The sequence below is a fragment of the Anas acuta genome, chromosome 2 (genome assembly GCF_963932015.1).
Source record: "Anas acuta chromosome 2, bAnaAcu1.1, whole genome shotgun sequence".
NCBI lineage: Eukaryota > Metazoa > Chordata > Aves > Anseriformes > Anatidae > Anas > Anas acuta.
The window spans coordinates 93,518,262-93,542,338 of record NC_088980.1 but is presented as its reverse complement, the minus strand read 5'-3'; positions in this window follow the sequence as shown (position 1 = coordinate 93,542,338).

Below are 24,077 nucleotides of genomic sequence, written 5' to 3'. Positions count from 1 at the left end.
CAAATAGATATTGCTGGTGTGCACTGCTGTCTTCATTTACCAGCCTGAACAAGTGCTGACAGATGAGGGAGCTGACAGTCTGCCCTACTGTTGAAACTGGAAGATATGGTTACATGTGATTTTGCTGGCTTTTAAAGACCTGAATAACTGCAATTGTGTGTAAGGGTCACCTCTGGGCTCAGTTATCATTCTGAAGAAAAAATTGGGGCTTTTCTTTTTTTTTTTTAAAATCATACATTTTTGGCCTTCTGTTAAGTGATGGCTGAGGAATGCATGGCCTTGGAAAGTCAGATTTTCACAAAGTGGCACAGAAGAAATGACAATAATGTTATTAAGTTGACAGGTAGAAATGCTAGGTTTTGCTTACATTATACATTATACAAATTAACCCACAGATATTTTTTTTTCCAATAAAAGTGGCTCTGAAAGCAATCTCTCTCTTACTCTCTGCTATCTGCCTGTTTGTCTGTTCTAGAGAGTTTTACAACATTTTATATAATGATACGAGTCACTATCTGTCAGTTTGGCTCTGAGTTCACACTCCATTGACTTCAGTAGTACTAAACGTGCAAAATAAGGCAGTTGTGATTAAGGTTATAATCCCACATCATCAGTAGTTCTTGAGCATTTTGTGGTAGTGATTTACAATAACAGTGTATAAGAATAGAAAACAAAGACAAAACTGCGCTCTGCACTCCACACATATATTTTCAGATACTGAATTTGAAGGGCCATAGGAAAATATTCAGTATTTGCTGTGACTTCCCTTAGCCCCACTGCAACAAGCAGTAGATTCTAGGTGGTCCTTTAATGGTGTCCACGTCCACCTAAATTTTTTTTCCTCTCCTAAATTCTGTTACATTCAGATTTTCTTTCTCTTCCTATATTGAAAATATTTGAAATTACTAGATCAGCATATTATTGCTTTGAGCAAAAAGGATTCTCAACTCTTTGAAAACAAAGGATCTTCTCCAATCTATACAGTCTCTCAGATATAGTATTTTTCAAAAGCTTTGTGAAGCAACATTTCTGAGTTCACCTAAAGCAACTAGGCAGGAAGTAGTCATATGCATCTAATTATCAAAATAGGCTGATATCTGTTGCATCAGCATACACAGAAAAGCCGTTAATTTTAGCCTTTTTAAGATTTATGCCTAAGTATGTCGACTGCACAAAGTTTATTTATTCAAATCTGCATCAGCTGCTTCTTTGATATATTCACAGAGAATGTTTTTCTTTGCATTGTGGTAAAGACATACAGCAAAAGGAAAGAAATCCTCTGCCCTGATTTCATTTTTGTTTATTATTGACATACATAGTCAGCCAGAAAGATTTTTGTCCAGAAAATTATTTTTGGTTTGCTCTGTTTTTAACTGTGAACATAAGACATTTCAATCCTATAAAATTCTAATATGACTGAAGAACTGATAGAGATCATAGGAAGAAAAGTTGAAAGGTAACGGATTTATAGATGCACTCTTTCAAACTCTTTGTTTTGCTTTTATTTATAGTTTCTAGTGCAACACTTAATTAACATTCTGGGTAAAACACAACATTATTAAGGCTTCGCTACACTCACAGAGACCTTTCAATTAAGGTGCTTGAGTTTACATTAAACATGCTTTGCAATTCTCATAAAAAGCTTTAAGGAAAACCAGAAGTCTTGACAAATTTATGTTAAATAAAAGGAATGAGAGTTTGAGGAATGTGTTTGGTTCTTTATTCTTTCTTTCTTTCTTTCTTTCTTTCTTTCTTTCTTTCTTTCTTTCTTTCTTTCTTTCTTTCTTTCTTTCTTTCTTTCTTTCTTCTTTTGTGTGTGTGGTTTTAATAAACAGTTTTCAGGCTTTCATTTTTGCAAAAAGAAGCAAAAATGCTTTGGAAATGCCTGGTTTTTAAAGGTCTCTGGTTAATTTCCAGACTTTGCTACCTTTTTTTTTAGAAGCAGTACTTTGTTGAGGCTAGTATTTTCACTGGGGTTTCCTAGCACTGTATAGCATTGTACTGAATTTAAACCACCTCACATTTTTATGGAGAAGCAAAGTAGATCTGGCTTAATACCTGAGCAAATCAGGGCATGTCAAGGCAGTGAAACAAACTGTTGTTCTAGAATCAGTTCTTTGATCCCCATAGTTTATGTACCCTCTTTTTCTTGTTATCTACTTCACATACCTTTCTTGTGCTTCTGTGTCAGACTAATGACATTTTGTTATGAATTCATTTTAAAATGAACTTCAGTAACATGCAAAATTAAAATTGAATCCTAGTGAATTTTTATGTTTCTGTCTGTGGAACACAGAAAGTATTAATCAAACTTGTTGCCAAAAAATATTATTTTCAAGTACTGTTTTTTTTTTTCTGTCTATTCTAACCTTTGTCCAAGCTAAACTTTCTTTCCCCTCCTTCTGTTCTTTTACTTAGATAAACTGTCTTTCTAAGCACTACTTAAGGTTTAAAAAAAAAAAAAAGGAAGCAATCTAGAGTTCACTTAAAGATCAAGTACCATAAGTTGGTGTTTTCAAGTATCCTGAAAGTTTATTAATGCTTTCCAACTCATTTCCTACTTCCCTGCCAAAAGCACTCTTCAGTGGACTGTAAAGTTTTTCAAATAATAGACATCTGATCCAAGTTTCTTATGATTTTTCTTTTCAGAAGATCACATACTTTCAGAAATATGGTAAATTTTTATGGTAGTATAAAGATCTGGTATTCTGACTGGATGCTAAGAGCTGTGAACTTATTAGCCTTTTAACATCTGTTAAAAAATTCACTTCCTCATTCTGAAAGAATCAGCTTTTCTTTAATACACGTATTCATATGATGTTTAAGTCAGAAGAATAAAAGACTGTTGAACCTTCCTCTCACAAATATCTGATATCAAAATGGTCATGACCTTTTAAATAAAAAGCATTCTTTTGAAGTACAATGCAGGTCTGTAAAAAATTGTCATTTGTATGTATTTTATGAGTTTGACAGTAACATTTGCATCTCTAAATAAAGGATTTCTTTGATCGTGTCTGAATTCCAAAAAAAGAGGCAGGCCATCTATTTGTGATCAAAGGTCTTGTGGATGAGATGCAAGCTTACACTCCCCAAAACACATAATTTACAGACTCTTAAATTGGGGTCCCAGCACAGAAACCCCCCTCCTCCAGACACTAAAATTTTAATCTCTGAGAAGACTGGCATCAGGAACTGCAAATGCAGAAGGAATCTTCTGAACACAAGTGAATGTTTATCTTCTTACAAAACCTTGGACTGTTCCATCTATCTAACCACAGAAATTTTTGAACCTGTGTGACAATACCTGGGACACCTAAGCTATAAAACAACATTGAACTCAATGTCAGTATGCTGCTGTTATTAATGTCTGTAAGACTGGCCAAGGAAAAAAACTTACAGCAGGGTTAGACATTTCCTACAATCAACAATCTTTTTTGTGCTTTTGATTAAAATTTAATAAAAATGTTTCAGTGAGGTGAAGACTTGTCGAGAGCAGGTGAGGAAAGATCAACATTTACTCACCCCAGATCTAATCCAGCCACTTTTTCCTCTTCTCATATTCCCCATTCATATAGAAGAGCGTCCCTTCTATTCCTGAAACAGAACAGGCAGCATGACATGGGCTCTTACTCAGGAAAGTTTTTTTTTTTTGTTTTGTTTTGTTTTGTTTTTCCTAAAAAATAGCTCCTATTTGTAGGACCTAAGGGATCTAAAACTTTTTCTGCATCCCTCTACCAGTCACAGCTCACCTATTTAAGCCAGAGGTTTTCCTTTGACTGCAAGGATATAAGATTCCGTTGGGGTCACAGTGAGTCCTATTCAAAAAAAACCACCACTGTAAAATATAAGAAGGCAGAATTCAGTGATGATCAACTCAGAGCCAAAATAAACCAACAAACCCAACACCGCAAAGTCCCAGTGTGACTGGGGAGTTCAGGCTATGAAAACTGTTTAGACCAGACAAACTCTGCAGCTCTGTCTCAGGATACTCTTTACTGATTAGGAAATGGTGCTGGTTAAATTAGCACATTAATATTTTACAGGAATACAAAAAAAAAAAAAAAAAAAAGACAAAGAAAGAAAGCAAGGGAAGCTGAAGGAAGATTTCTTCACTATGATCTCTAAAAGTATTCTATACCAACTGGAACCAGGACTGTATGAGATAAAAATATTTGTAACTGGTTAAACAATAAAGTAAAGTAGAAGCTAATTAATAGAGCACGTATCTCAAGTATTGATTCTTGATTTTATGTTGGATGAATTACTACAACTTAAACTTCACTGTTGATGCAGCCTGCTGAATATATAGCTGGTTGGTAAGACAAAAGAAAGCTCCTGTGTTTTCCCATGTCACATTTGAAAGGCCAGGATTTCAGCAATAAAACACTGGCTTTCAAAATGCATATATTGTAAATGTATAATGCAGTACAGAGTGGAAGATGTTATAATTAGACCAAGTGCTACCACAAAAATCTGGTGAATCTTGAAATTTAGTATAGCAAGCAAACCCTGAGTTTGCTAAATTCTTTATTTATTTCTAGTTTTCCTTTTCCAGCTTGGTTAAAAAATTAGTTGGAGCATTCAGTTATAACTGTGTACTGTTAAAGTGTACTTTATTTTATTTTATTTTATTTTATTTTATTTTATTTTATTTTATTTTATTTTATTTTATTTTATTTATTACAGAGGGGTAAGCTGAGCTCAAGACTGAAGATCTGTTTGCTCAGGTGTCTTGCTGTCTTTTTTTTTTTATCTGAAAAATAAGCATGTGCTTTTTTTCACTCTATGCATCATTGCTCAATATGTGGCCCATCGTCTTTGATTGGCCAAAGCCGTTATTCCTAATGATCTTCAGATAACATTTACAAAATGGTTTGTTGGTCCTCTACATAAACCCATAGTAAATCTTTAACAAATGATAAAGAACTTTCATATTTATGGAAATAATCAAAGTAGGAAGAGTCAATGTACACTAAATGAAAAGAATAAAATACAACTTTATTAAAAATATATATGTTTGGGGATAATATTTAATTTTATTTTCAGATACAAATTCACTTAAGTTGAAGTGGTTCTGAACAGTCAAAAAATAAAGTTTTATTGGTTTCACTTCTTTACTCTTTTAAGTACGTAAATAATCTAAAACAAGTATTTGTGTAGCTTCAAAGAAATTTATGAGGGATTTTTAGATTAACTTGTATTTTGGATGTAACTGAAATGATTTTTCAGTAAAGAATACTCTACCATCTCTTGGCAGAAAGGATGATAAATAACAATAGAAATAATTGTTTAACTTTCCTTTTCATTAAAGAGAGGACTTTGACGGAAAAAATAGTTTCATTACTTGGAGATTCACATTTCTGCTTTTCATAAACTAAAATTCTTTGTTTGCCTTTTCAGTCATTTCATCCTATAGAACTTTGCTATGTAGTCCCTTCTAAATTTTCATCTAATAAAAAGTGAATAAAATAAAATAATAAAACAACAACAACAACAACAAAAACAAAACACAAAACACTTGCAGAGGAAAATACTTTATCAAAGAGGTGGAACCACTTAGATTAAACATACATTCAAATATTTAATAATTAATACTTATATGCTTACCTAACAAAAATAAAGTTAAATGCACATAAATACACACTGTTTTAGAGCTATATTTTCGATTAATTTATTGAGGCAAAACTGTTTCAAGGGATGACATGAAATTTTTCAAACTGCCCATATAACTAAAGTGTGATGAATTAGAACTATGACTACTTTTACAACCATTTTTCCCTGTACTAATCTCTGATTCGGGTAGAATATGAGAGTAGTGAGGCACTGGAACAGGTTGGACAGAGAAGTTGTGGATGTCTCATCCCTGGAAATGTTGGCCAGTTTGGATGGGGCTTTGGGCAGCCTGGTCTAGTAGGAGGTGTCCCATTGCCAGTGGGGTTAGAACTGCATGTTAGTTAGGTCCCTTCCAATCCAAACCGTTCTATGATTCTATGAATACAGACGATGGGACTGTAATGACTGTGTTTTCTTTATTATGTTTTGTGTATTCTTAATATTTTACTTTCCTTTCCAAATCTGTCAAAATGGCACCACAAACTTATAATTTTTAAATTGCATTTTTAATTTTAAAATATTTTTATTATTGTTAATATTTATTTATTTATTTAAATGAAAATGGAATAGATCATGGGAGAATCCTTGCTGTGATCTTATATGAGATACAGCAGTTAGTAACTGAGGCACAGATGTTCTGTGAGCAAAAAGCAATGCTGAGAATGAGATTCTTCTGTCTCTTTTACTAGTTTCTTCAAACAATTTAATTTCTTTTGTTAGGAATAACAATCATTCTCTCTCTATTGATGATCACTTTTATTATTGTAAAATTCTAAAGCACTATTCCTATATCAGTACATATTCTAGGAACTGCACGCAAATATTGAACATAAAATCAAAATGAGATTTTTTTATCCAAAAATCTCCAAGAAAAAAGAAAAAAAAAAAAAACATTTTTCCTTTTTCATTAGGTTACTGGTCTTAAATTACAGGTTTTAATCCATGCTTCAGTAAATTCTATGCAAAATATTCTAAACATTTAAGCGTCATAAAATGTCAGGCCCTAAAATTATAGACTAAGGAGTGACTTTAGAAGTATATACCAAAATAAGCAAATAAACATCATTTCTTTAACACAGTTTGGATTCATCCCTGAAAGTAATTTTTTATTTCTCATCTTTTTAGACCAAACAATGGCATAAAATCCCTATTGCTGATATATCTAATGAATTACAGAAAACAAATGATGAATAATAAATGGAGTCTCATTGTATGTTCTCTTTTGGAAAGTATTTGCATTAAACAACATTTTTGACTTGTCATTCAAAATTAAAACTAAAACTGCCTTCTCAATGTAATATTTACAAAGAGAAAGCTTCTTGCTTTTTCTTCTAGTGTAAATAGTAGCATATTGTACACACTTCTTCCTGAAATGAGGCAGGCAATATTATCTAGCTAGATGTATCATTTGATGATTTTGTTATTTTCTATAGAATATATTCTTATTTTTATATGCATTTTTTTAATCTTTATTATTGTATAAATTTCTTTATCAAAGAGTGATTGTTAGGCACACTTTTAAGTGCTACTCATGATCTGAAGAAATTAATAGCAAATAATAAATAAATATAGCATGTACCTTATTATCTGGCAGTACCAGAGGACCTACACCACCACTTAACTATTGTTGACTTTGAAAATTGAAAGTGAAATATCCAAGAAGTCAAGAATAGAACAAGTGTATTTCGTTTAATGTTCACATCATGTTGGTAATCTCATTTGTAGAAATATGAATGAAATTAATGTTGGCCTTGAACATTTGCAAAGTCTTCAATGAAAGATGAAAACAAACCCAAACTATTTGTATTTTACTGACCTGAAGAATATGTATTAAAAAAAAAACACCCAAATTCCATGGGAGCTGCAGGATTAATTATTTAGTCTGGAGCAAATCCAAGCAATTCAGTACTGTCTCCAATGATTCTATGGTGAAGGTTCTATTTAAGAAGGTCTAGAATCTCAAGAGAAATTCTTCTGCTTTCACCCTTGTCCAGTGTAGAACGAATAAGATTGCCTACTTGATGTAGAATTTGACACAGAATGTATCATCTGTTTTTAACTACAAGGGTAAGATTTAACCTCAAAACTAGGAGAAAACTACCTATTGAAATGAACATAGGTTAATGTTAATCTACCTTTTCAATAACTATCCAGGGTCAGAGTGAACCTAGTACAATGGAATTGCCTTCTCGGTTCCGTATTCATGTTTAAAAGTCATAGAATCATAGAATCATAGAATATCCTGAGTTGGAAGGGACCCTTAAGGATCATCAAGTCCAACTCTTGACACCGCACAGGTCTACCCAAAAGTTCAGAGCATGTGACTAAGTGCACAGTCCAATCTCTTCTTAAATTCAGACAGGCTCGGTGCAGTGACCACTTCTCTGGGGAGCCTGTTCCAGTGTGCAACCACCCTCTCTGTGAAGAACCCCCTCCTGATGTCAAGCCTAAATTTCCCCTGCCTCAGCTTAACCCCGTTCCCGCGGGCCTGTCACTGGTGTTAATGGAGAAAAGGTCTCCTGCCTCTCGACACCCCCTTACGAGGAAGCTGTAGACTGCGATGAGGTCTCCCCTCAGCCTCCTCTTCTCCAGGCTGAACAGGCCCAGTGCCCTCAGCCGTTCCTCGTACGTCTTCCCCTCTAGGCCCTTCACCACCTTCGTAGCCCTCCTCTGGACACTCTCCAACAGTTTCATGTCCTTTTTATACTGTGGTGCCCAGAACTGCACACAGTACTCGAGGTGAGGCCGCACCAGCGCAGAGTAGAGCGGGACAATCACCTCCCTCGACCTACTAGCGATGCCGTGCTTGATGCACCCCAGGACACGGTTGGCCCTCCTGGCTGCCAGGGCACACTGCTGGCTCATATTCAACTTGCTGTCTACCACGACCCCCAGATCCCTCTCTTCTAGGCTGCTCTCCAGCGTCTCATCGCCCAGTCTGTACGTGCAGCCAGGGTTTCCCCGTCCCAGGTGCAGGACCCGGCACTTGCTCTTATTGAACTTCATGCGGTTGGCGATCGCCCAGCTCTCCAACCTATCCAGATCCCCCTGCAAGGCCTTTCCACCCTCAACAGAGTCCACAACTCCTCCAAGTTTGGTGTCATCAGCAAACTTGCTCAAAATACCTTCTATTCCTACATCCAGATCGTTTTTAAAAATATTGAAAAGTACCGGCCCTAAAATGGAGCCTTGAGGGACCCCACTAGTGACCGCCTGCCAGCCTGACGCAGCGCCATTCACCATAACCCTTTGGGCCCTGCCCGTAGTGACTGAGTTCTTTCTGTCTTGATCTCACTTAAGAGCTTTTCAGCAGCAGATTTGGCAGAACATATTTGAATCATGTAACAAAAGCTATGATACACAAGGAAAAGTTTTTTTTTTTTTTTTTTTTTTTTTAAGAAAAAAAGAAAAAAAGAAAATTAAAGTTTCATTTCTGTTTTTAAATTTTTAAAATTGTAGGAATAACTTAGATTTATATATATATATATATTTATATAACTTTTTTGATAACTTAAATTTATATATATATATTATATTTTTTTATTTTTTTATTTTCACTCAGAAATATTTTAGCATCTGTGCTGGGAATCACAAATAAGAAGGACAGCAGAGGTTACACATAATTATTATTTTTTTAATTGGTTGTGTAATACAGACATTTTGCCTGTTTCACTTTTAGGGGTAAAATATAAATATAAAAATATATATAAAAATAAATATATATAAAATAAATATAAAATTATAAATATAAGGCCGGGGTAAAATTTCATAATTGTAAAATACACTGTAGTTCTGTTAATTCCCTATAAGATATATTAAGGTGGTTGTGAATCATAGTCATGTGAATACTACCATAAAACACATATACAAGTATTTTTGGGTACACATGAAGGTGAAAGTTCAGTTTAAATAAGTATCTCAGAAAACAAAGAAAATAGCATATTTTAATCAGCCTTGTTTACATAAATGCATGTTTTCTGTTCTTCAAATTACTTAGGTACATCTAAGTAGAGTTTAGCTTGAAATAATATTGGATGTGTCCATCTGGTCTCATATGGCCCAGTTTTGTTAATTTGTAGTCATATGAAGAAATAAATATGTAGAAATAAACATCTGGAATAAGTACAATGAGATACAGTTCAAAATACTAAACACTGAAATCACACCTTCATTTATACTCAGAGGGTGATATTCATCTGTTTAAATTTAGATACCTACCAAGCATGTACCTATACTTGAGCTTCTTACATAGATCATCTTTGTAACCAATGACAGGCAAGAAAGTCTTCTAGAGCAGTTTCTCTCCTCCCATGGCAGACATCTAAAATAAGCCAAATGAGTCATGCCCTCAAAGTGCCTATCTCTTTACTGACTACAGAGTCTAGATAACTAGCTGAGATGTGAAAGCCTATTCAGTAGTTGTCTGGAGTTAACAGATATAGCTCACTCAGTGTAATTTTACACTACTCAGCTGACATATGTGCCTCTATGGAACTTGCTGGGATTGATCAATTCAGACTTTTCAGAGTTGCATCAGTTCCAGTCAGTTTTACAACAGATTGCAGTTAAAATTGTGCAATGCCTATTTGTCAATATGGCAGACCCATTTCATGTCAATTTAGCTGAACTTCATCGAGAATCAGATTAAGATAAACGAATGTGAATCCAGTTCATATTGAATTAATTCACTAATTTAGTTTCTTAAAATCAAGGTTTTAGTTTACCTCGTTTTACGTGGACATACAGAGGTTTCAAGCTATTTTAAAACAAATCTCTGAGTCAAAGATTGAAAGAAATAGCAAGAAAAGCTCTTTGATGGGAAGATAAATCTCATTTGCTAAATTAGCCTTATATAGAACAGGAACACAGCTTTAAAGAAGAAAATGCTGATTTTTGTTTGGTCGAAAAAAGCCTTTTTTTTTTTTTTCTTCCTTAGTTTATTATTAATTATTATTATTTATTATTATTTTTTTTTTTTAATGGAAACATTTCTCCCTACAACTCTGTCTGGGCATCTGAAACTCATGTGTTTGTTTCTGTTTGTAAGCAGGTCTAATGATATGTCTGAAAATCTAAATTGTGATGTTATTGACACAGTGCAAATTTGGCCTTGGCAGTTCATGTGATATTAAATTTCAATTCAATTAAAGATTGAGGTTGAAAACCTATATTTAGTAATCTCAATGGGAGTTTGGCCACTGATTTTAAAGGGGCCATGGCATCATGCTAAGCCTCTGATTTCTGATAATATATCTTGTGTCAAATTTGTTCACTCTGCAATTCTGGATTATGTAAATGATGCTGCTAGATAATGTAAACAGATCTGTTGCCTTTGAAATCAGTGGAGTCACTTTGATTTATGCCAGCTGGTAACCTGACCAGGGATGCTTAGATGAGCATACCAAATTCATTTATTTAAATGACGGTAAAGGATGTAACTTCCTTGTTAATCCTTGTAACTTCCTTTTACTTCTGCTTTTTTTTTTTTTTTTTTTTTTTTTTTTTTTGGCATGGTGATTATTTCAAAACTATCAGAAACCAGACACTTACTCAAATTGGATCTCTGATTCACATCTTTTGAGGTTTGCTCTCTATCATGTAGATGCATTAATTAAAAAGTACTCAGTTTACACGCACTGAACCACATTGAAATAACTCATCGAGGTGAATTCTTTTTGTAAATGAAGATGCTGGCTGCACTGCAACTGTGGTAAGCTTCAGCCTACCACTCACATTGTTAATGACACTGAAGTGCATGTTTAAGCAGAAGGCATAAAAGGAATTTATTGTGCCTCCCTAAATGTTACTGAATGGCCCAATAACCTTGAAGTGTCTTAATTTGTCTTTTTTTTTTTTTTTTCCTGATCTTATATCTTATGCACGAGAATGTGTTGCTGTTATCTGAAACAAAATTTCAGCTAACTTCAGTAATCCAAAGATTAGCACAGTAGGTAGATATTTTCAACGTATCAGACAGAAAACTTTCACCTTCTCCATATCTTGAATGCATGCTCTGTAGACCTGAAAATTCTGTGCATTTAAAAGTCAAGCACAAACTGAAATAGCAATAATGTATCATATAAAATTTCTGTTTAAATGAACAGGAAATAAGAAAGGTGATTGCAATTCTAAGAGAACTTTGAAAAAAAAAAAAAAACGCACAATGTAACTCACACCATGTTTTTTGAAAACTCTTAAGACTATCCAGCAGGTTTTGCTTATATTTCCCTTTGGGGCTGTAGTTTATTGTTATTTATTTATTTATTTATTTTGCTATTGCATTCATACTCTGTATTTATCCCTTTCTATATGTCTGCCTAAAAATGTACCATACTTCAGATCAGAAAGCCCACAAATGGACATTTGTTTTAGGATTTCAACAGTTAATGTCAAGAGACATTAACTGTTTAATCTCACAGAGACTGCAAATAAAATTGAAAGCTATATTTTTCATTTTTTGAAAAATGCAGCTCTTTTCCAATCTAATGCTATAGGCATATATTTCTAGGGCACAGATAATGAGGAAGAAAATCAAAAGATTTTCTTCATATTTTTTAGATTAATATCTTTTTCAGAAGAATCTGTTCCTTCTAAGCCTATCAAAATTTTCACAATGATTTGACGTTGTTGAACAATAGATTTTAATTTTTAAAAATCACTAATATATATGGTGCAGCTTAGTACACGTATATGTTAGTTTCCACTTAAATGGTTAATAGGGAAAGTAAGGCCTAGTATTTGCAGATAGTCTTGTGTTGCAATAAATAATCAGGTGAAGTTCTATTGGATCAAACATAATTGCAGTATTGTTCAACATCATAATTTTTAACATTAGAAAAAAACATTTATATAATTTATTGTTCTCTTATGCATGTATATGTAATTCATCCGAACTTCCTTTTTGTGTCACATATATGCCTTATAAAACTTTCTACTGTAAGATACACATTACATATGCACTGAAAGAAGGCATTCTGACAGTAGTAGGGTTTAGAAACTAAGCTGTTTTCATAGTTTATTATGAACAGTAACTAGTTGTTTTTGGGGTCTTTCTGTTACCCCAGTGACAGTGATTTTATCAGCAGTGATAAAGTAGTAAAAAATAATACTACAGATTGTAATTTTAAATCCTTCTAGTTACTCTTCTATTTTTCTGCTACTTTTCCATTAAAAAGATACCCTACCTTTAATTTTTATTTTTTTTTTTATTTTTTTTTTTCCCCTCGTCAGACTTAGAAATCATTTAGAACTCAATGTGTGTAGCAAAAAAAAAAATAAAAAAATTAGAAATTCTGTTACTGAAATTTATTCTTTGATTGACAGAATATAATTGGGATAGAAGAATCTGACCAATGGCATAGTTAGATTTTTTAATACTGTATTATTTTATATGTACAGCATTACTTGACTATCTGCTTTGCCATGTTGGGTTGGTAATTTTCTCTGTACTGTAGTGGGAAAGACAACCAGGGAGATTTTCTTGCCCATTTAAAGGAAACTGCAACTACAAGTCTGTGAATCTCGAACAGTAGCAGTTTGTTCACAGGGACAAATTATTGTATGAGTGGTATAGAAAAACATATTGCTGTTTATAACCTGAAGTGATGCTTTAGACAAATCACATCCGGAATGTTTGTCAACCTTCTAGGGCAGCAAGATTGTTCACAGATGTAAGTGGGATCCCAGTGGAAATTCAAAGAAATTCCTTAGATGTTTTGAATCTTAAAGTCAAGATAGGAGTTATTTTTCTCGGACTTGATCAACTAATACTCTTGTGCCTAAACCTACTATAAGAAAAAATAATATGTTAGGGAAGCAAGTAAGAAGCACAAGACAAGAGAAAATTCTCATCTTAAATTAAGGTTTTTCTAAAACAGTTAACGATATGGTTTACACAGTAAATAAAATAACTAAGATTTTCCTAGACAAAAGAAAACTAAAAAATCTATGTGTATATATTTTTTTTGTATGTATCAAATATATATATATTCAAATGTATGTATTTGAAGCTCACTGTTGGGACATCTGTAACAATCTCATGCTGAAATTAAGTCAAAACCCACAGATTTAACTCATCTAAAAAAACAGTAGAAAAATAGGAAGTAGGTTACCCATCACCCAGGGACTTGTTTTAAATATTTCTTTGCTGTTTTAGTTCTCTGTGGTCAGACTACCAGTATACTGACTGAGCTTTTTACTCCTGCTTATAACCATAATAATTTTTTAAATATATTTTTTTAATATTCAGTAGAATGTTCTTCTATGGCACTAGATTAACTCCTTGTACAGTATCCTGTTTACTGTTCCCATATGGATGGGAACTTCCCTCCCAGACTAGTGATGACATAAGAACTTTATCATGTTTTGCTATTCCGTCGTTCATGGCCAAATGAAAAATTTCATGATGAAATGAAAGAGACATTTGAAAAAATCAAAGACCATATAGGCAAAAAAAAGAATTTAAAAAGGCCCACATAAACACATGAAACAACATGAAAGAATACAGTCTCATTATGTTATGCTCCGAAAAAAAGAATATTTCAGTCCCAAAGATTCATCTTTGTAGCTAATTTTTTGGCCACCACCAAATATGCTTATAACTAGCATTTCTGGGTAGGATACTTTCTGTTAACTACAGAAAAGAATTCAGGAAAAGCATTTTAGGGATAATATTGCTGAGCTACTGGTGACTGATGATCATGCTTTTGTGAACACTTCAAGGTTTTTGAAGCAGTGACAGGACTGCAGTGGGTTTTCACTGGGATTTACAGACTATATTTTTCCTGTGTTTAAATATAAAATAAAATCAAAATGAATAAGATACCACTTTCTAGAATGGGAGCAAAGAAAAAATGCAATGGCACAAACAAGAATTTCCATCTTTACCCACCTGATGTAAAGGAAACATATATTGGATATGTAAGAAGAGCTAGGTCTTCAACATTATTTTTAGAGGTCTCCATAGATTTATTTGTTAATGAAGAACATATGTTTTGTCAGGCTTCAAGACTATTGAATCGGCTGTCCACTAGTGTTGAAGACATTCTTGTTTATTTATTTTATTTTATTATTATTATTATTATTATTAATGGAAATATATCAGGTTAATGTGACAGAACAGTCATGAAACAATGGCCACAATTTTTTTCTTAACACGACTATTCTGTCAGATACATCTGATATACTTCCATTTCCCCCCAAAATGAAGACGAGAACTGAAAAACTGGCTTTCCAGTTTTTCTCTGAGAAAATGAGGAACCAAGTAACAATATATTGTAGGTATTTCAATTTTAATACCTACTATGAGAGAAAGCTTAAACATAGATGGGCTCTTCAACCACCACTTCGGAGGTTATCTAACTGTCAACAGCACATATTAAATGTCATGTGTATGTGGTGTGACTGAGATATATAGTGTGTTAATCCTGATTTCAAGTAGCCCTCTGATATACGTGTGTTGATTTTGCTGCTGCTTTCACCGTACTGAGAATTTACCTGAAAAATTCTTGCTCCTGTTTTAATATTTCTTTCTATATATTATGTGTAATAAATCATATACTGTTTTCAGATTCTCTCCCTAATTTATTTACCTGAAAAATGCAGTAATAAGGGCTCTAGTCAATTGAGAAAACTTTCAATGTAGTCTGTACATTTCTGACCCTGTCCTTGAAACCTCTTTTTTTTACAGTAGTACTTCAATCAAAAATTAGTACTTTTGTTACTTCTTTAGTACTTTTCTTAAAGGTAAAAGTTTTTCATTGTCCAGAAAATGTGAGCCTCATTTGGCTACTGTTAAAGACAAAGGGAACTTTAATATGAAAAAGGTTCTGAGGTCCAGTCTCATCTATGCCTTATCTTTACAAGGATATTTTTTTTCTTCTTTCTACTCATGTTATCGATTTGACCAACTCTTAACAGTTGACAAAGGTGCCTCAGATGACAACCAGTTACAGAAAGCTAACTACTTATTTATTTTCTAATATGGTCAACACTGATACAATTGCATTTATATTGAAAATCGTGGCACAAAACTCTTAGTGAGGACAAAGCCGAAGTGTTTCATTTCATTTCACTGCATGGTCTTCCACACATTATTATTTTTTTTTATTTTTATTTTTTTTTCTTTCTGTAAAATCTCTCTGTGACTTGAACAGACTTTGTCTGTTGAGGAAACACTACTACCTGTAGGTTGCCAAATAGGAAAATTCCTTGCAGTTCTCACATTGCCACTATCTTTTGCTATTTAATTGAAACTATAAAGTAATATATTTATCCAACTTATTTAACACAGTAAACAAAGATTTGGTATTGAATGTGTTTTGAATTCTGCCCTTGCTTTCTATTGTTAAGTGATTTTTGTACATATGTTATGGTTGCAAACATACTTTTAGTGGGCAGTGCTATCATTTTCATTTATAAAGATCCTTATTTTTTTAAGATTAGTTCCTTACTGATTTAGTTTCTCAGTGTTTAAAAAAGTTTCCTGCCTCGTGGTTATATTTATTTATTTATTTATTTGTATTTATTCAGTTAGTAAAAGTGTGAATACCATGATTTGGGAACTAACAGTAAATTTTGTGTAAAAGAAGTAGATTTTTTTTTCAATAATTCATCTTTTACTTCCTCTGCTTTTTTTTTTTTTTTTTTTTCTCTCAATAAAGCTAATATAGTTTTAATCTTCAAACTAAAATTTTAATCTTCCTACTAAAATATATCTCTATTATCTACATATTTATTCTGAGATCACATCAAGAGCTCATGTTACTCCAGAACAGTTTTATATTCAGGAACATTTTTTGCTTTCTGATGTTCAGGATATCCACTTGGAAGCTGTACTGAAGCTCTCCAGGATGCTTTGTTGGATGTGTTTATGTAGTTTTGACGGGGCCTCAGCCTACTTGAATGTTTCTGAACAACTCTTTGCTCAGCCTGAGCATACAAACTCAAAATCATTGTCATGAATGCAGAACTCAGACACCTTAGGTGTTTTGGCTGGTACGTTCAAGTGCATAAACTCCTAACACAGAGTAAGAAACATGAGAAGAAGATGGTCAGTAGGCAAAATAAAAAGTGCTCATTTTCATTTCCCTGCATTACTGTTTCATCTTTTTGAGAAAGAATTATACATTGTATGTAAAATATCTTTATTCCACATGAAAGAATTATCAAAAAGTTTAATTTTTTTATTTTTTTTTGTCTACTTTTACCATTACATCAACTGTAATGTTCTTTTTAATGAAGTAATGTTTAAAATCCATTGACAACACTTGTATTATATTCTGTAATTAATTATTTTAATTATTAATGCTGAGTGCTCATTTGGCCTGGGAAACTTCAAATTTGGCAACAGAAAATTAGGAAATTCAGGGTACAATCCACTCTTGTGTTTCTTAGTTTAAAGAATCTGTTTTTATCCTGCTGAAAAGTACATCCTAAGAGATTCAGCAATAAGCAACCTAGTATAAAGATGAAGACTGTTTTTTTTTTTGTTGTTTGTTTGATTTTTTTTTTTCCAGCAGTACAGCTATGACATTGATTCTGTGATATTAGTATACCTTAGCCTTTCTGATATAACCCAAGATTTTCCTAACAGTCGGTGAACCAAAACCACCAAAGATCCACAAAATCCCCAGCCAGGATTATTAGGGTACAAAAGTGCTGTATAGAATATTGTAACTATAGACAAACAGCTCAGCACTCTCAAGTAAGTTCAGACAGTTTTGAACAATCTTTCTCACTTTTTACTGTAGCCTTGTGGGGCAAGTTATCCTCACCAGTCTTACCTACAACACCATTAGGATTCTTTAGGCTCGCACAAACCCTAGCTGGGTCCTGGATCTCTAGCATTGCCTCCTATCCACCGTGCTTTGAAGTGATCTGCCTACATCAAAGTCCTGGCACCCACTAGAGCTCCCAAGTCATACATAGTTACTTCAGCATCATTGATTTCTCTGTCTGCTTTCACTACATGCTTTGTCCACCTCATATTCCAGAAACAACTCACAGCTGTTTGTTTACTTGCCATTTTTACTTTCTATTTCTCCCTCTCCAGGTTGCCTCTTGCCTACAGTTCATCAACCAGGACATGGCAAACAGACAGCCTTATTCCTTACTGCTAAGCCATAACCTTTAAAACTGCATGGAATACATATCACACAGCAAACTGGAATTAAAGAAATTACATTACTCTGACTTTCATCACCTTCTAAAAAGAAATTATTGATCAGTTACTGGGAAGGAGAAACTGTTCGGTGAAAAATAATGGAAAAAAAAAAAACAACTCAAAAAGAGGAAAAAATATGTTAGATTAAGAAGAAAAGGATATAAAGAAGAGAGAATAAGAAGAAAACCCAAGGACAGATATCAGAAAGGATGTATAGAGGTAAAAATGTGTTTTAACAAAATATTTCAGCCATAACCTGAGATTACAGCATCCTTATATGTTTTGTTTTGTTTTGCTTCACAGCAATAGCTTTCTTAATGTAAAGTAAAGCTGTGCTGCCAATCTTCCTGCAGTCTGGAGTACTGCTTTATAAAGTATTGCAAGCCTACTGTTACCTTCCTTTCTTTTCTCAGTTCCTGCCTATTATCTAATAAGAACTAACACATCACAGAGAACAGGATAATCTATTAGTATGTAATTATTAATTACAGTAAGGATGGTTATTCTCTTTCTTCAAAACAGAGGATGGAAAATCTTGGAACATGATCTATTAGTCTGAGTCAGATTGGTGTACACAGGTGTCAGTGATGCCCCTGTCTGTGGTTAAGAGTCAGCCAGGATAAGTGTTTCCCATCTTCACTGCCATTTCAAATTCTGCAGATGTCGATATATTTGCATGCTATTAAGTACCAATATAAAGTAAAGCAGTTGTTTTAGTTCAAACCCTAGTTATTCAGCATCAACTTAATCTTAAACTACACACATAATTTCTTGATAATCTTCTGGTTATCAAAACCTGACCTGTTTATTTTGTTTTATTTCAGTGATGTTTGTTTTAATTAACCAAATAGCAATGTAATTCTCTCCTGCTTTGTTTCTTACTGACTTCAAATTTGACTATTTTGACTATTGGTTCACTATGAATTGAAGTATAGTATTGTCTATGTTGAAATAAATATAAATATTGAAAGTCTTGTCACTGATTCTGTCTTGGGAGTTTTTTGATGTTTTCTTTCTTTCATGGTTGAAAATAATCTGGAAATTTCTAATATATAATGCAAAAATAATGAAAGTAGGAAAATAAATCTTTGTTCATCTAGGCTATATGAGATGATAAAGAGGATAATAACAATGAATGATAATCTAAAATTGTATTCCTTTTCTTCTGGATCTTCAGTTGTTGCACATTCATCTTCAGCTGGTACAAAATCTTTTTTTTTGAAGAATAATTTTCTTTTTAAACTATTCACTGTAATTTCTGCAAATAATTTTTGTCTCACTGAGACCCTTCCTAGAGTAGAGCAATGCTACTAACTTTGATGAGTTTTTGGTTAACTTATAGCATGTGCTGCATCCAATTAAAAAATTCAAGGTATGGAAGGTCAACAGAGGTTGTCTGCTGTGTCATTTACTTGCACGATGGCTAACACTATTCAGTTTGTCAGCTCCATAAACAGTTTCAGTTACAAATCACAAGGAAAATTTAGCTGGTGTTGTTTTCCAGACAAAAAATACATTTGTTGGGGCCCAGTTTAGATTAAAAAAAAAAAAAAAGTTAAAATATAATCCACAAATAATTATTAGAAGTAAAACCTAAATAAATATAAATATTCTATTATGAGAGGAGAAGGAAAGATGGAGAATATTCCTGGTTTGTGTTTGAACATCTATATGAGATCCTCACAGATCTTTCTGTTATGTGGTAAGGAACTACAATCACAGATAAAATGGGTTACTTAGCCTGTAACCCATTTTGTCTGAAAAAATATTTCCACGTGAAACTCTCATGCAAGCCTGGAGCCAGACTGTTAAAAGGATGAAACTGAAAAACAAAGACAAAGTAATAGTAATAATAATAAGAAGGGGATTTGTACGAGATCTGTCATTCAGAGGATCTCAGTTGAATCTCTTAACACATTTTATTTTTTTTTTTCTACAGATTTCTACTTCATTAACTTTCGTTTCTTAACTTTCTCAGCTCAGAAAAACAGTTTGGTTACTGTTTCTAAGCTTTCCTTAATTCAACAGGCATTTGTTATTCAAAAATAATACTATATAAAACAGATAATGTAGGACAAGCCATCTAACTTTATTTGGCTTGTCTACATACCAAGCTACCCCAGTTTAACTAAGTTGCAGTGATAATAGTTGTAATAACTTGTAATAGTTCGTTAAACTATTACAAGTTTTGGTGCTGAAAGCCTTTCTTTTGTAGGGAGGTGCAACAAACTGCAGCACCTATATTCTTAGGTATAGTGGGTGATGGAGGTTAGCACTAAAATTAAATCAGGTATAACAAGAGAGTTCAGGGGGCTTCAAGAAAACCCTCTCCAGTATTTCTGAGTTGCATGTATATGATGTTCTTTGCCTCATATTAGATATTCCTCTGGCAGACTTACCAGTTTGTTCCTAAAGGAAGCTAAGTTACAAGGCAGGCATTTTGAGAGACTGAACCAGGAACAAGAGAGAGTGCTATTTATATCGCTGCCCAGCTTATCAGACTACACATTAAACTGTATAAGTCTCTGTATGAGCTGGAATCCCATCTGAGTATCCCTCTGATAGCCTAATGAAACAATTGAGTACTTTAAGAGTATGTGGTTTTCTTTAGGACTTCCTCATTTCTGGTGAATATGTATTCTACAGTGACTGGTGAAAGCTGATGGTGGTACACCATCAGAAATGGTTTATCTGACCTAAAAAACCTGGAGGAATTCCTTTTTTTTTTTTTTTAAAGGTTGGTTGGCCGTGCCAACCAGACATGATGCACTGTGCCAAAATGGGAATTTATGGGAGACCACCTGTGACTGCATGCACAGAATGCCATGCTGTATATATGTATATAGACAGAACTTTTGCTTTGTAGAGGATACAGTGATTTGGCAAAATCATGATTTCCCCCTGCAAAGGGAAAGTTATCATGTGTGGGAAAAAGTGAGAGAGGTAGCAGAGAGAGTGCATGTGTATGTTTGTGAGCAGGCGCTGAGCCCTTACAGGTGATCCATTACCCTGCAGCCATTACAATTTGTCATATATGCTTCACCTAGCATCAGCTGCAAGATGAAATGCTTTCAGCTCAGTTTATCAGTCTACCTGGATGTGTCGGGTCAACTTCCTTTTAACCCTCTGTTCTGGTTCATGAGCTTTTAGAAAATATGACAGAACTGATCAGAGGTAGCAGTTGTCTTTTTTTATATATTATTATTATTATTTATTTATTTTTTATTTAGCTCACAGCATGTAACAGGCTTTCCCATACACAGATACTGCTAAGAATTTGACTTCCAAATTAATCCAGTACAGTTAAAAAAACCTTCAATTCTGTTCCAAATGACAATTAAGAAGGCTTACTATATTTGAAAAAAAATCCTGTGCAAATATTTTCACAAACATGCGTGCACACCCATACACATAAGCATATAGACACACAAACACATGAAGCGATCTAACCAGCGTGAAATAAACCTGCTTTAAATTATTTTCATTGTTTAACAGGAAATAAAAAAAAATATGCATTTTTATAGTCACATAATTTATTTTTTTTTGGTCTCTACAATAAAAACATTTAGATTAGATTTATTTTATTTTTTATGAAATATTTTGCAAAAACCCTACTTCTGAACTTTCTGATAATGTCATGTGCATAGAGGTAGAAAAGAACTTAATTTATGTTTTTCCTAAATGTTTCCAGTTTTCATAATTGGACAAGTTCCTATGCACATTGTATAATTTTAACATGAAAATAATGTATTGTAATTATAATGAAAGTTACATAGCCAAGCAGTTCACACAAATTACATTGTCCTTCCATACAGAATGTCATGAGATACTGCTGCTGGTGTACTGGTCATTGCTCAGTCACATGTTTTCTGAATCAACTTATTTCCAGACCTTATTAATAGTGACTATATAGAGATGAAAGGGTACTTGTCTATATTTTTTCATGATGACCACCATCAAATATGCCACCAAAGAAGGATATTGTTATTAAGTGTATCATGTAGCTTCGGAAACCTTACCATTTTTCTAACCACTTGATTTCCTACAAAGTCTTTTAAAATTATAAATCTATACAAATATCATGCAGCTGACATTATGATTATTTTCTAATTTATCTTCTACTTTGAAGGGAGCACAGTACCACTGGCAGTTTTAGATCCAGTGTTTTTTTGTTTTGTTTTGTTTTTATCCAGTCAGAAATGGAAACTTCTTGTCCTGAAACACTGAACATTTTACTTTATTTATTATTATTGTCTATACTAATTGTTGTCTAATATAAAATGATTAAACAAGGATTTTGACATCTGTTTTATTACCATGGTGTACTGTTTGGATAGTAATAATTTACAAGCTTAATAAAATGATAAATTTTATTTCAATTTATTTTTGATCCTTCATATTTATTCTTTTCCTTTTTTTTGGGTGGTGGAGCATCTACATCCAAATGTGTGCTCTGTTGGGAAGCTGAAAACACCTAAAGCATATAAAAAACAAGTTTGTTTATTTATTTATTTATTTTAAATGCACTAGTAAAGGTTGGACATGGTACTTAGGGACCTGGTTTAGTGGATGATAGTGGTGGTAGGAGGATGGTTGGACCAGATGATCTTGGAGGTCTTTTCCAACCTTAATGATTCTATGATTCTTGAAATTTCCTGTCTCTGAAAGCACAATGAACAGAGTTTTGCCATGGAATGTTTACAGAACTACTTGGAGCACAGGAAAAAGATCTGAGTTTCACCAGCACACCATTGTTTCTTTTTGCCCAGGCATGCTGTTTAATAAAAGTGACTGATGCATTGCATTTTGATAAAACTCACTATTTCAGAAATAAATAAATAAAAATAAATAAATAGAATTATGGGTGGAATTACGGGTAGAAAGGTGTTTTCATATTCATTTTTCAATGGTAATTTCTCAGTTGTTTACTTCCAGCCTTTGTGTTTTGTCCTGGAACATATCAGTTTCTCATCTCTGCTTGTACCACCTCATCCTCAATTGCTTAGATTGGTATTTTTGAACTTTAAAACTGTGTTCTGTGCTTTTCATGCAGGCTTTAACTTACTGAGCTAATAGTGACATAGCTTTTAGTTTATGCAAAGGCCAATAATTTTGTAATTATGGAAATCCAACATATTTTATCAAAAAAAAAAAAAAAAAGGTTTAGCTAGCTGTCACAGGCAACATAAAGATGTGTTTGGGCGTCATTTCCAAGAGTTTTAAAGACATGTTAGAAAGTACTCTTTTACCAAACACGAAACCATTTATCCCTCTAATGATGGTCAGGGAAGATGAATGTGAACCATATTCACTTGAACATAGGTGAATGTGAACTATATTCTCTTGAACATAGCTATGTGAGGGAAAGAAGCTATTCCTAAGTGAACGTCAAAACACTGAAGTAGAAAGCACATCTAAATGGCCTAAGGAGGTAAAGCACTACAGAAAAACCCTTGATGTTAGTCATCAAGCCTGAGGCATTGAACTTAGTGATAGTAGAGGAAATCCAACATAGTAAGACCCACAGATATTCACTGAGTGGCTCTTCTCCTGTTTATAGGTGCCACATTTATGCCTACCAGCTAAGGGTAGGCTGAGAATCCTAAGTAAGGGAAGAAAGTTATTTAAACTAAGGCATGAAGGCATTCTATGTTAACTGAAACAAAGTATTCAGTGAAATGAAGTACATTGCCAATATTGAAATGTGCTAGGAGATGGTTTTATAGCATATTTTCACAGCTGAAGTAAAAAAAAAAGAAAAAATCAAAAAGCAAATGTGACACTGGATCTGATGAGGAGAGCACCTTAGTGTAATGTGAAGTCTGTTGCATTTCTATAAATGTAAAAAGTAAATATCAAGAGAGCATTAAGTGACAGGAAATTGAATGTGAGTCAACAGTGTGCCCTGGCAGCTAAAAGGGCCAACTATATCCTGGGGTGCATCACGCACAGCATTGCTTCTAGCCAGTTGAGGGAAGGGACTGTCCTGCTTATCTCGAGTACTATGTACAGTTTTGGGTGCCACAATACAAGAAGAACATAAAACTATTAGAGAGTGTCCAAAGGAAAGCTATGAAGATGGTGAAGAGTCTAGAGGGCAAAATGAGGAGTGGCTGAAGTCACTTGGTTTGTTCAGCCCAGAGCACAGGAGGCATGGTGGCCTGCAGCTCCCTCACGAGGGGAGCAGAAGGGCAGGCACTGAGCTCTGCTCTCTAGTGACAGCAACAGGACCCAAGGGAATAGCATGAAGCTGTATCAAAGGAGATGCAGGTTCAATGTTAGAAAACGGTTCTTCACTGGG